This window comes from Arvicanthis niloticus, chromosome 1, assembly GCF_011762505.2.
Source record: "Arvicanthis niloticus isolate mArvNil1 chromosome 1, mArvNil1.pat.X, whole genome shotgun sequence".
Taxonomy (NCBI): domain Eukaryota; kingdom Metazoa; phylum Chordata; class Mammalia; order Rodentia; family Muridae; genus Arvicanthis; species Arvicanthis niloticus.
The window spans coordinates 67,570,156-67,582,514 of record NC_047658.1 but is presented as its reverse complement, the minus strand read 5'-3'; the positions used below and the strand labels follow the sequence as shown (position 1 = coordinate 67,582,514).

The 12,359-nt window shown below is 50.7% G+C and overlaps 1 protein-coding gene across 2 annotated transcripts in view; it reads left to right on the top strand.

The window, feature by feature from the left end:
- Positions 1–764: 764 nt before the first annotated feature.
- The window catches only part of Capn5 (calpain 5), a 55,984-nt gene continuing 44,389 nt past the window's right edge, over positions 765–12,359 (top strand). Inside the window, exon 1 of one of the 2 annotated variants that reach the window (XM_034514782.2) lies at positions 765–942. The gene's annotated coding sequence lies outside the window, so the exon portion shown is untranslated. Of the gene's footprint in view, positions 943–5,838; positions 5,859–12,359 lie in introns of those variants that run through there. The other variant, XM_076938340.1, reaches the window with a different exon arrangement.

The following is a 12,359-nucleotide window of genomic DNA, read 5'->3' as shown; positions in this document are numbered from 1 at the left end:
GGGCCAGCAGCAACCAAGATGACCAGGTCAGACAAGTGTTTTCTCTGTGACCTTAGAGTGACCCAGCCTACTGTTGCCCAGCCTTGGTCATCCATAAATCTCGATGGTATTACCCCAAACAGCCTGGCCTGAGGAGATTGCAGTTCCTACTTTATAAAGAAAGAAACCAAGGCTTGGTGTATTCCAGGGCATTCTGAAGGCAGTCAGAGAAGGTCAAAAATCTGGGCCCTGCTGCTTCAGTCTATACTCAAAGAACATAAATGCCCAGCACAGGGCTGCACAAGACCGGGCCAGCTTTCTTTAACTGACTGGGGCCCTCCGGGCACCTCACCAGGGCCTACATTCCTCTTCTCCTGCTAAAATCTTGAGAATGGATGTAAAGATACAAACAGAAAGGGAGGGGTTCTCATCTTATTGGGTCCTCCCATTCTCAGCTGCCCTGCCTTGGCCCTGTCTGGGCCCATCTGAGATGCAATCCCCAAGTCAGCCAACATTCTCTGCCAGCACTTGGTGGTGCACACAGGTCCGCTAAGGCCAATGGCGAGCTAGGCAGCCAACGTCCCGGGATGCTCTCCTATCGCGGACAGCACTGGAGTGGGGAGGAAGGAGCGCTGGGTCAGGGACACCCTCCCAATTCCGAGCCAGCATTATCTGGAGGCCTCGGGGAGACACGGCCTCTCCACTTCGCATGCGCAACAACCCCCTTCCCAGCCCCGCCCCGAGAGACCACGCCTCTGGCCTCCAATGGGAGGAGACTGAGAGGCGGGGCGGGACAGACCGAAGCCCCGGGGTCCAAGTTCCAACCCCAGGCCTGCGGGCTGCCGGGGCAGCGTCTCCCGGGAGAGTCCCAGGCTGTGGCACGGGCTGGTCCAGCCTCTGCTCCAGTGGCCGCACTGTGCCCTGCATCTCGGGAGTCCGGCCCCAGCTGCGGCGACGCGGCAGGTAGGAGGCGCTGCGCGGAGGGAGGCGTGTGCGAGCGCAGATTAGTGTGCATTTGGGTGTGTGTGCAGGTGCAGCGCGGGCCAGTGCGTGCCTCGGGAGCACGAATCTGAGCAGGGGTTGCACATCCTGCGGATTTAGGGCTGGGAGTTGAGCCCTGGCCTGCAGGCCTAGGAGGCTGAGCTCCACCCCCACCCCTCCAAAGATCTGCCCGGGCCCCTGAGCTCATCCCCACCTCCACCCGTAGCCCTGGGTGAGGGACCAACCTCATCTCCACCTGGGTGTTCTGAGGCCATGTTCCTAGTGCGGATGCGCTGGGGTGTGCTTATCACTGGGCTTGACTCTTTCTAATCTTCCTTACAAGTCCCCTTTCCTGTCCTCACCCCTGTACCCCTCAACCCATTAAACCTCCTTAACCTTTCTAGATGTCTACATCCCATGGCTTGGAGTAGGCATGAGGCCAAAGATCCCAGATATATGACCCTTCACCCCTTCTTGGCCATAATCCCCTAGTTGACTGGGGGCCTCTCACCTTGCCTTCAGGGCTGGGTATGTGGTACTGGGGGCAAGACGGGTCTGGTAGAAACTGGTTTTTCTCAGACTGTTTAGGGTCCTACCTCCAGCCTTCAGGATTGGGGTGTGTAGGAAAAGTCCTCCTGGGGGGCCCAGGGGTGGAATAGGACAGAAGAGCATTAACAAGTGCTCAGTTTTCCCCTGGCAGTCTTTCCTGTGGTGAGAGTCAGCCCCAGACTCCACACAGATGAGCCCCAGCCGCAGAAGGGAAGGCAGCCTAGCCTCCCTCTAAGGTGACCCAGCTACAATTGGCACCCAGGATCCCAAGACACAAGCTATGATCTCCTCTGTGCCAGAGTGAAACACGCAGCCAATGCCCGGGGCAACTAGGCGTTCAGGGAGCCAGGGAGATCTTCCTGGGAAGCCCTGTCTTGCAAGAGAGGGTTGAGGCCTCCCTGGATCCTTGCTGGCCCTTGCTACAGGCTTAGTGTTTTGGGTGGAGGTGAAAAAGACCAGAGAGGTCGGTTGTGGTGGGCCCAGCTGCTGGGTCAGAGCTGAAGCCTGGGTGGAGCCTACCCTGAGAGGCTTCCTCCCACTGAGAGGATGGTGGGCCAACAGATGAGCTCCTGACTTGTGTGGTGAGAATAAGGCAGAGACAAGCACCAGGCAGGGGCCATCCTTGCTTGGGAGCTGATAGTTAATCTGAACAAGGATTAGGAAAAGCCCAACAAGGTGAAGAAAGGAGCTTAGAGTCCAAACTATGAAACAGTCAAGCCAAGAAAAAACCTGGACAAAGATGGAGGAGGTGTGAAGTTGAACACTGATTTGGAAAGTAGGTGTGTCTGACAAGGGCCATCTTTGGCTACCCTAGGGGAAAGGTTGTTATAGAGGTTACAGCAGGGAGACACCCCCCCACACACACCTTTCTGTCTGTTTTTCTCAGCACCTAATACAGGCCAGGTGTGACAAGACAGGAGGGGATCTTGGGGCTCCCAGAACAGGAGTGGGAGGTCTAGGGGAAGCTAACAGGCTTCTGAAACGGTACCAGACAGGTGGCAGTTGGGCACTGGTGGCAGGAAGCCTGTGGCTTTCGGTGGGACATCTGTGGGCTTCTCAGAAGCCTGTGCTGTCTCTGTCTTAGTCTACTCTAATTTCCCTGTACACTCTTAGGATGGCTCTGAGATCTGGCCCCACAAAAGGAGGCCTTCCTTGTCCCCTCAGAGGGCACTGGGGACCACTCTCTGCCACCCGCTTCCCTGTAGGCCCTGTCTTCTTTCTCCTGAAGGCTGGCTCCGTCTTCCTGCCTGCCCATGGCCTTGAAGCAGAGAGCTCTGCCTGTGGCTCAGTTTCCCCTGGTGTGTGGAGTGAGGATAAATAACACCTTTTCTCCAAGACTTAGGGATGATGATGGTGACATTCGATCTGGTCACTTAGCACTTTACTACAGGGTGTTTGCTAGCCAGCTGACATCCATTGTCACTGGTCCCTTCATTGAGTAAAGGGAGGGTCATTTTTCAGGAAAGAGGACTTGTCAGCAATGGGTTTTGTTGTTGTTTGGTTTTTGTTTTTTGGTCCTTGTTTGTTTGTTTTGTTTTCCTGTTGAAGCAGGAGGCCCTCTTGGCTTTAATGAATGAGAGAACCTGCTCACTGTTCTCTGTCAGATTGGCCAAGTCTTTTGCCCTCCCTCCCCCTTATTCCCTGGGAGAAGCAGGGTAGAGCAGCTGAGGGGTACCCTAGGTATGTTTTGCAAAGGGCTCATAGGTGTGAGCTCTGGCTGTCCTCGGTTACAGACAGCAGACTGTCACACCTTCTCCAGATATCTCTGTGGGCTGGGTAGCTGCTGTTTGGCTTTGTAGCTGGTCTTGCTGATCAAGCCCTCCTCTCCCCTATCTCTCAGTGCCTGAGGGGCCCCTCCCAGCTACCCAAGTCCTCCAGACATCTCCCTACCCTTTCAATTCTTGTTTTCCTGTAGTTCCCCCAAGGTCCCCAGGCTTGGCCTTCAAGGCCCCCACCTTGGTAGCCTCTTCTCTGGGTAGTGGTGCCACCTTGCCTCAGATCAGGTGGAGCCACCAGCCTCCTTTAGACCTCAGGCTCCGTCTTTCCTTGCTCACTAAAGGCAAAATGAACCACGTGTTTTGGGGGTACCAATCTGGACCTCCTGAAGCCTATTCTTGAGCTTGGATAGAAGGTTGTAGAATGTGTTTTTTGTTGCCCAGGGATGGCTGAGTTGCCACATCCCGTTGTCATTGCTGGGATCCTGGTCCATGGGACTCCAGGTTTCTTGGGGTTGGCTGTGAGAGTAGGATGGCTTATGGGTGCATCCTGTGACCTTATATCTCAGTGGGGCACTTGGTCAGGTATAGAAGGTGCCAGTGGCCTCTATCCCACACTGGGGTAGCATCTGCCAGTCAGGCTGAGGTAGGACTCCATGACTTCTCACTAGTAACTGTAACAGGGGACTTCATGTTACTCTGGTGGCAGCCCCCTGTTCCTCAGAGATGTTTTTCATTATAATTGCTGAACTTAAGAGGCCAGAAAGTTGGAGGCTTAAGACAATGTGGATTCATTCTTCCCTGATCCGGGATGTCAGAAGTCTGAGATGAGCCCTGCGGGACTAAAGTGCAGACTAGACCCTGTTCCTTGTCTCCTCCAGCTCTTGCGGGCTGCAGACATTCCTTGTGCCTGAGTCACCTCAGTTCCTAGTCAATCTGCATATTTCTTTCCCCCTTCTGTGCACAAGCCTCTCTGCCTCACTGTCATTCTGTTTTTATTTATGTTAAGTTTTATTTATTACTGTGTGTGCACGGGGCTTGTGTCTGGCTGGGCACGTGCCCGAGTCTGGTGAGTGGAAGTCAAGGGACAGGGTTCTGCCATTGTGTTTTTAATTGGGTGGTGGGGATGGAACCCAAGTCCTTAGATTTGGGCAGCAAGTGCTGTTACCCGATGACCAGTCCTGTAGGTTCCCTGTTCCCCTCCCCTTTTTTGAGTCAAGGTCTCCTGTAGCTCAGAATAGCCTCAGACCTTGCACTCCTCATGTTCATGCCTCTGCCTCCAACGTGTTAGGGACACCAGTGTGTGCTGCCACACATGGCTTCATTCATTCATTCATTCATTCATTCATTCAGGGCAGCGGTGAAGAAAGACCCCAGAACCTTGTCTATGCTAAACAGGCACTCCGCCATGGAGCCATGTGCCCAGCCCTGCTTCTCTCTTATAAGGACATTTGCAGTTACTATTAGAACCCATCCTGGAACCTCTCCCTATCCATCTTCAAGCCTTTAGTGGTACATGAGGCCGCAGGCCTAAGGATTCCCATATGGATGCTTTTGTGAGCCATTATCAGCCCAGGGAAGAACTGACTGTGGTGTTTTGGCAGAATCTACACTGCCCCCCTCCCCTGAACATACCACCAACTCCCTGGTGCCTACAGTGGCTGGTTTTCCTAGTCAAGGTCCTGCTATCTCATGAGGTCACTCTCAGTGACCGAATGGGTCCTCTGCCTGCTTCCTTTCAGACAGGCCTGGGACTGTTTTGTCTCTGGCCCTGGTGCCCAGCCTGAGTCTATGGGAGCCAGAACTTAGTGATTTCGGGAGAGGGGACTCTCTCGCCATGTCCCTGCGGTCACCCCAGTGACTTGAACTCATCCTGCTAGGACTGTGCTATGGTTTTAGGGCAGATGGTGGCTCATGTGAGATGAGCATTCAGGACAGCCAGCGCATGGCTGGTCCTTGGACCTTCACCAACACCTTTTAAGAGGCAGGTAAGGCAGGCGTGGTGGCACATGACCTTAACTCTAGAACTCGGAGTGGGGGATGGGGGCAGAGGCAGGCAGATTTCTGAGGTCTATATAGCCAATTCCATCCTAGGCCAGCTAAGGCCAGCTAAGGCTATATAGTGAGACTCTGTTAAAACAAACAAACAAAACAAAACAACACAGGCCTGAGAGAATACTCCAGTCTGCTGGGTGGGAATCCGTGTAAGGTGAGGAGGCAGGCTGGGCCTTACTTATATGGAGCTGAACTGCTTGGCCCTTCCTGGTCTTTACTCCTTGTGTTAGGAGTGTGGTATTAGGCAGGCTCAGGCTTGGTATCCTGAACTTCAGTTTGTCTCTACCTGGACACAGCGCGGGAACTCAGCATCCAAGGCTGCTAGGAGCAAGAACAGCACTCAGCTCCCAGCGGGGCACAGAGCCTGGAAGGGTCACCCTACGCCGCTCACCTTGATACCTGCTCTGTCAAGCTAGGAGGAAGGAGCCCAGCTGACCCCAGGGCACCCTGGCTTGCAGGCCATGCCCTGCTTTTCATTCCCACAACCAACACCACGTCAGATGCTTCTCTCAAGTGCAGCAGGTGTCCTGGTGCGAGTGTTGCCCGTGCTCAGGGCCTCCTTTTCCCTTCAGCTTCCTTGTAAGTTACTCTCAGTCCTAAGCCTGGCTTTCTGGGCTCGCTTGCTTCTACTTCTGTCTTCCCTCTCCTCCACACCCTGGCCTTCAACCTGGCCTAACTGGTTTCTTCCCCCAGCATGCTCCTTCCCCCTCCTTCTTGCCTTCACACCTTTCTGAAGTCCACACACTGAGCTCCTCACACATACAAGGGCAGACTTCTGGGGTCTCTGTCTGTCCACCAGCTGACCTCTGGGGCACAGTTTTGTCTGACTCCTGCTGTCCCCTTGGCCAATCACAGAGTAGGTGCAGGGGCAGGACCCTGGGAACAGGGTGGTGACCCAGGCAGAACTGGGCTGTGACATAGGACAAGTTCCTGCTTCTGCCTTGAATGTTCTTTCCTGTTCCCTCTGCACAGTGGAATCAGCCTTGTCTGTTTCTTTTCTTTTTTTCTTCTTCTTCTTTTTTTTGTTTTGTTTTGTTTTGTTTTGTTTTTGTTTTTTCGAGACAGGGTTTCTCTGTGTAGCCTTGGCTGTCCTGGAACTCACTCTGTAGACCAGGCTGGCCTCGAACTCAGAAATCCGCCTGCCTCTGCCTCCCAAGTGCTGGGATTAAAGGCGTGCGCCACCACTGCCCGGCTCCTTGTCTGTTTCTAAAGCAGGAACTTAAGTTGAAAAAAGGCACCTTAGTTTTTTCATCTGAGAATTGGGTACCATTACTCATTTGGATTTCAAACCCTCACTTTTGGAAGGAGGTGGCGTTAGGGCCACAGCAAATGGGGGGAGCCTGGGGGACATTGCTGTCCTGGTGACAGATCCACCAGATTAGAAATCATGTACCAAGGCATCTCTACCCCACCATCTGTGGTAAGAACCTACAAGCCAGAGAGGGCAGGAGAGCTGGAGTCACATGACCAGGTCAGGCTTTTTCATCAGATTGTCCATCTTGTGTGTGTGGGGGGGGGAAGGGGGTGAGTGAGTGGCACCTGTATCCTGAGCTGCCAGAATCTTGTCCCCACCCCACCCTGGTAGGACACACTCCTTTGCTGGGAACACACACTACATCTGCCCCACCCCAACCCTACTCCTGTGTCAATGTATTCTCCACAGCATATGGTGCTAAGCTATGAGGTCTGGCCTGTGTTGTCCAGGCTGAGGGCTTTCCTGCAAAGTGAGTCTTTGAGAACTCAAAAGAGTGGCAACTTAGTCACCAAGGCAGAGCCTGTGCCGGAAGACTCTCCTCAGGTTTTTGGCCACATTTTCAGCTTCTTCCTGTTACAGCCCACAGCCCACAGGAGCCCAAGAACTGAAGTACCTTCCCCCTACTCCAACCCACCCCAGCATCCTCCTGCTTACAGAGGCCTCCCAAACTCTTTCCTACTTAAAACACCCTCAGCAGGAGCTAAGTCCCAAATGAGGAACAGCTGTGGGGTCAGGCCTGTGACTCAGGGCCACACAGAGCCAAGAAAACTTTTCCTTTCTTGTGTGTATGTGTGGAGGCATCCAAGCCTCCTGGACCTCCATCCATCCCTTAGGGCTAGCTCAGACTCTCTGTTCCATGTGCCTGTCCCCGCCCTCCAGCTCTGAGGGACAAAGGGGGCACTGCCTGGCTGGGGGTGTGTCAGGAGCTCACTGTCGCTGGGTGGAGAGGGGATTGGACACCAACAGAAGCGATAAGGGGAAAGGAAGGAGAACAGGATTTCCCAGTGTGGGTGCCAGCCTGCCTGGTGTTGGTTAGGTGACTCATTTGGCCCTGGCTGCCTCAGCTCTACAGCCAGAAGCCCAGAAGCCTGGAGCCTGGGTGGCCTGAGCCCTGGTTTTCCTTCACACTTGCTTTCCTCAGTATAGAGAGGGCTGGAGGGCTGGGGGTGGGGTGCAGACTACAGCTTTGGCAAGACAGGGAGACAGATACACTAAGAATATAATTAAAGTGGGGTTGCCCCACCCTGGCTCACAGGTCTGGGGATAGAACCCAGGACCTTATACATGCTGGCCTCTCGATCTAACATGGAGACACATCCCACACCTCATGCTTCATCTCAAAGAGTAACCAGCATTCTGTCTCCTGTAACCTGTCTCTTTCCTGGAAGCGCTGACCACAGTGTGCCCCCTAAAGATTACTGACTACAGTATATCTGCCACCCTGGGCCCCTCTTTACCTGGATTGTCCCAGGGTGTTAGCAGTTCTTCGTTCACTTGACTGGAAAGCAAAGATAGTACCATGGTTTGTGTCCGGAATGTTCCCCAAAGGCCCATGCACTGAGAATTTAGGTGGCGGAACCCTTTGGCAGTGGGGTGTCCTTAGGTTATGAAGAGGGCTGCAGAATACAAACTGCTCTCACTTTGAAATCATTCTGGATTTTGAGGTCCTGCCTCAGCTCCAGGTCCCCAACACTGCTTTCCAGCCCCACACTAGAGCCTCAATCTAAGGGTTTCCCGTCATGGGTTGGAGCCACTCAGACTGAATCACCGCATCCTTTCTCTCTAGAAGTTGGTTATCTCAGGTGTCTATCACAGTAACAGAAGACTGACTGGCACAGTAGCCATTATGGGTGAGGTACAGTGGCATTTTAAAAATACATTAATATTTGTTTTATGGTTATAATGGTGTGGGAGTGGAGACATGACACAGCAGGTGTGTGGAAGTCAGAGGGCAACTCTGTGAAGTCAGTTCTTATTCTTTCTCCCTCCCTCCCTCCTTCCCTTCCTTCTCTCCTTCTCTCCCTTTATGTGAGTTCTGGGAGTTGAACTCAGGCCAAAGTTCTTTACCCTGAGCTATCTCACTGACCCTTGTTTTGTTTTGTTTTGTTTTGTTTTGTTTTGTTTTGTTTCAGACAAGACCATGTAGCCCAGGCTGGTCTTAAATTGCCTGCATAGTGGAGTTTGGCCTTGAACTCTGAATCCTCCTGCCTGTAAGTCCCTAATGTTGGGACTGCAGGCATACATACCACCATGCCCACTTTGCATACCTCTGAGAGTCTCACTAAGTGAGCGCTCTACCTACTGAGTGACACCCCACCCCAGCCCACCGGTCCCTATGCGTTCAGCTGTTGATGGGCACTCACTCATGTTTTTCCCGTCTGCTAGTCCAGGCTAGTCCTATTTTAGATTGTTTTATGGGTGTGACAGGGCTTTAGTATATAGCCAAGGCTGACCTGGAACTCGTGATCCTTCTGTCTTGACCTCAATAAAGCTAGGATTAGAGGTGTGTACACATTGCTGCTGTCTACGGTGGCTGCACAGGTCCCTTTTCTTCACATCCTCATTCAGTCTTTTGAGGATTCTGCCAGGTGTGAAAGAGCATGTCTTCTTGGTTTTAATTTGTTTTTCCTGCTGGTTACTGATGTCAAACTGTTGTTCACATGCCCGTTCATATTTCTTTTCTGAGAAACATCTGTTTAGGTCTTTTGCCTATTTTTAGCTGCGTGTCTGCTATGCGGCTACTAAGTTGAGTGAGTTTCTCGTTATGTTAGCAGTGAGTCTCTTATCAGAAGTGGGCTCTACTTTCTGTGGGCTGTGTTTATTCCATGGGTCACTTTGTGTATATATAAGCTTTGGTGTTTGATGTCAGCCTGTTTGTCTACTTTGCCTATGTTTCCTGTACTTTTGAGATCATATCCAAAGAAAAAAAAGGAATGAAGGAAGGAAGGAAGGAATGGAGGTAGGGAAAGAAATAAAGAAAGAAAGTAATTAAGAAAGAAAGAAATAAAGGGACAGGAAAGGAAAGGAAAGGAAAGGAAAGGAAAGGAAAGGAAAGGAAAGGAAAGGAAAGGAAAGGAAAGAGCCATTCAGACCAGTGTCATGCAGTTTCCCCATTTTCCTCTGGTAGTTTTACACTGTACAGTTTCTGGTCTTTAATCCACTTGAGCTGGATTTTGCATAAGTGAAATTAGGGTATAACTATACTCTGTTGCATGTGTGTTTCCCTGTTCCTCCCCTCTTGATGGGAGTCTAGTCCCTTTTCCCACTGGGTGATGTTGAGAACTTTGATGAAAACCAATTAACTTTAAACATGTATCTAATCTTCTGAACTCTCTGTTCCTGGTCTCATGCCCCAGTGCCATGCTGTTTTGATGATCATAGTTCTGCTGTGTGTGTGTGTGTGTGTGTGTGTGTGTGTGTGTGTGTGTGCATGTGTATGTTGGCTAGTTTGTGTCAACCTGACACAAGCTAGCGTCATCTGATTGATAAAGTCATCAATTGACAAAATGCCTCCATAAGATCAGGCTGAAAGGCATTTCTTAGTGATGGATGTGGGAGGGCCCAGCCTATGGCGGTTGGTGCTATCCCTGAGCTGGTGGTCCTGGGTTGTATAAGAAGCAGGCTGAGAAAGCCACAGGGAGCAAGCCAGTGAGCAGCAATCCTCCATGGCCTCAGCATCAGCCATGATACAGACTAAGTTCCAACCCTGACTTCCTTCAGTGATAGACAGTGATGTGGAAGTGTGAGCCAAATAAATCCTTTCCCCTCCCCAGCTTGCTTTTCGTTGTGGTGTTTTGTCACAGCAAACTTAGACAAAGTTCGCGCATGCGCGCACGCGCGCGCGCGCACACACACACACACACACACACACACACACACACACACACACACAGGATCTCATGTAGCTAAGGCTGGCCCTAAACTCCTAATCCTGCTGCCTCTGTCTCTTTCATGCTGGAATTACAAGGATGCACCTCAAACCCTGGAGTGGGGGATCTGTCTGTCTGTCTGTCTGTCTGACTGACTGTCCATCTGTATATCTATTTATTGAGACACAATCTTATGTAGCACAGGCATGCCTCAAATTTCCCATGTTGACAAGTATGACTTTTAACTCCTGATTCTCTTGCCTCTATCCCGAGAGCTGGTATTACAGGCATGGGCTGCTACGTTTGGTTTGTGTGGTGCTGGGGATAGGGCCCTGGGTGTTGTGCGTGTTAGGCAAGCACTCCATCAACTAAGCTACACTCCTGGCCCCTGGATTGTGTGTGTGTTTGTTTTTAACCAACAAGTGAGTGATGTGATATCTCTAGCTTTTTGCTCAAAATTGTTTAAGCTATTCAAGGATCTTCTGTGGGTTCCTAAGGGCTTTAGGGTTCTGTTTTTCTTCTGTGAGGAAGTCTTTGGAATTATGCTGAATGGAATCACAGGATAGTGTTGCCTCAACATTATTTCTTCCAGGGCATAAGCGTGGAAGATGTAGCATTTATTTGTGTCTCTCCCCCCGCCCCATTACAGTTTTACTGTGAAGGGTTCTGCTTCCCTGTTTACATTTATTCTGAAACATTTTTCTCTGTTTTTCTTTCTGTAGCCACCATGAGTGGGATTTGCTGTTTCATTTTCCGGTAGTTTGTTGTTCGCCTAGAAGCACAACTGGGCTTTGAGTGTTACCCTCCTCTTCCGTGTTCTTTATGTTATTATTTAATTATGAGCATTACTTCTCTGATTTGATGCCAAGTGTTCTCAAATGTTTTCCTTTTACCTGACAAGAGGATTGTACAGTTTTCATCTGTCTTTGGAGATAGCGTTTGACTGTATAGTTTAAACTGGCCTCCGACTCTTATCTATCCACCTGCATTGGCATCTCAGGGGCTGGGATTACAAGTGAGAGCCGTCACACTCAGCTCCACTGTTACTGCTGAGTCAATCTTCTTTCCAGCCCCTGGGTCACAGTGAGTGTCCTTTTTCAGGTGCCGGGGACTTCTGTTTGTAGTCCTTTGCTAAGGCTTTTTTGTAACATATAAACCCACATAGTAATTGACTATGCTGCTGGAACGCCAGATTTTATGTTGGTGTTCCTCAGAAACCTCTGACCTATAACTTCCTTGCTTTTTTCTTTTTATGTATTTGTGTGGGTATGTGCACCTAAGTGCAGTGTTTGAGAAGGCCAGAAGAACGCCTTAGATCTCTGGGAGCTGAAGTTATAGGTGGTTGTGAACCCCCATGTGGGTGCTGGGAACAGACAGAACTCAGGTCCCCTGAGAGAGCAGACTGTGCCCTTCACCTCTGAGCCTCCTCTCGCTTGCCTGTGACTTTCCTTTCTGGCTTTAGTATCAGAGCAATTTGGTCCTGAGTTTCAATGTGATCTAATGAGATCATGTAGTAATGGCCCTGCTGTTGAATGCCATGCCTGTGAGCTCCATCTGTGGGGCTGCGTATGACTGTGGGTTTGTTGTTTTCTATTACTGGAAGATAACAACAAACCCTCTCACCCAGTCCTTTATTGATAGTCCTTGAATAGTTTCTGATTTCAACATACCAGATTCTGTTGTGCTAGTTCAGGATTTGATGTCTGGGATTCTCGAACATGGGCAGTGGCGGAGAAGGATCAGGAGTCCATGGCTTTTTAAAAAAGCATTTAAAAAGAAACCTGTGCTAAACATTCTTGTGTCTCTCTGAATGTATGGGATATAGTCGATACGGTCTCAGAGAGAGATATGGTCTCAGAGAGAGATATGGTCTCAGAGAGAGATATGGTCTCAGAGAGAGATATGGTCTCATATATAATAGACTACCTAGACAATGGACTGTGTGTTTCTTGTCTG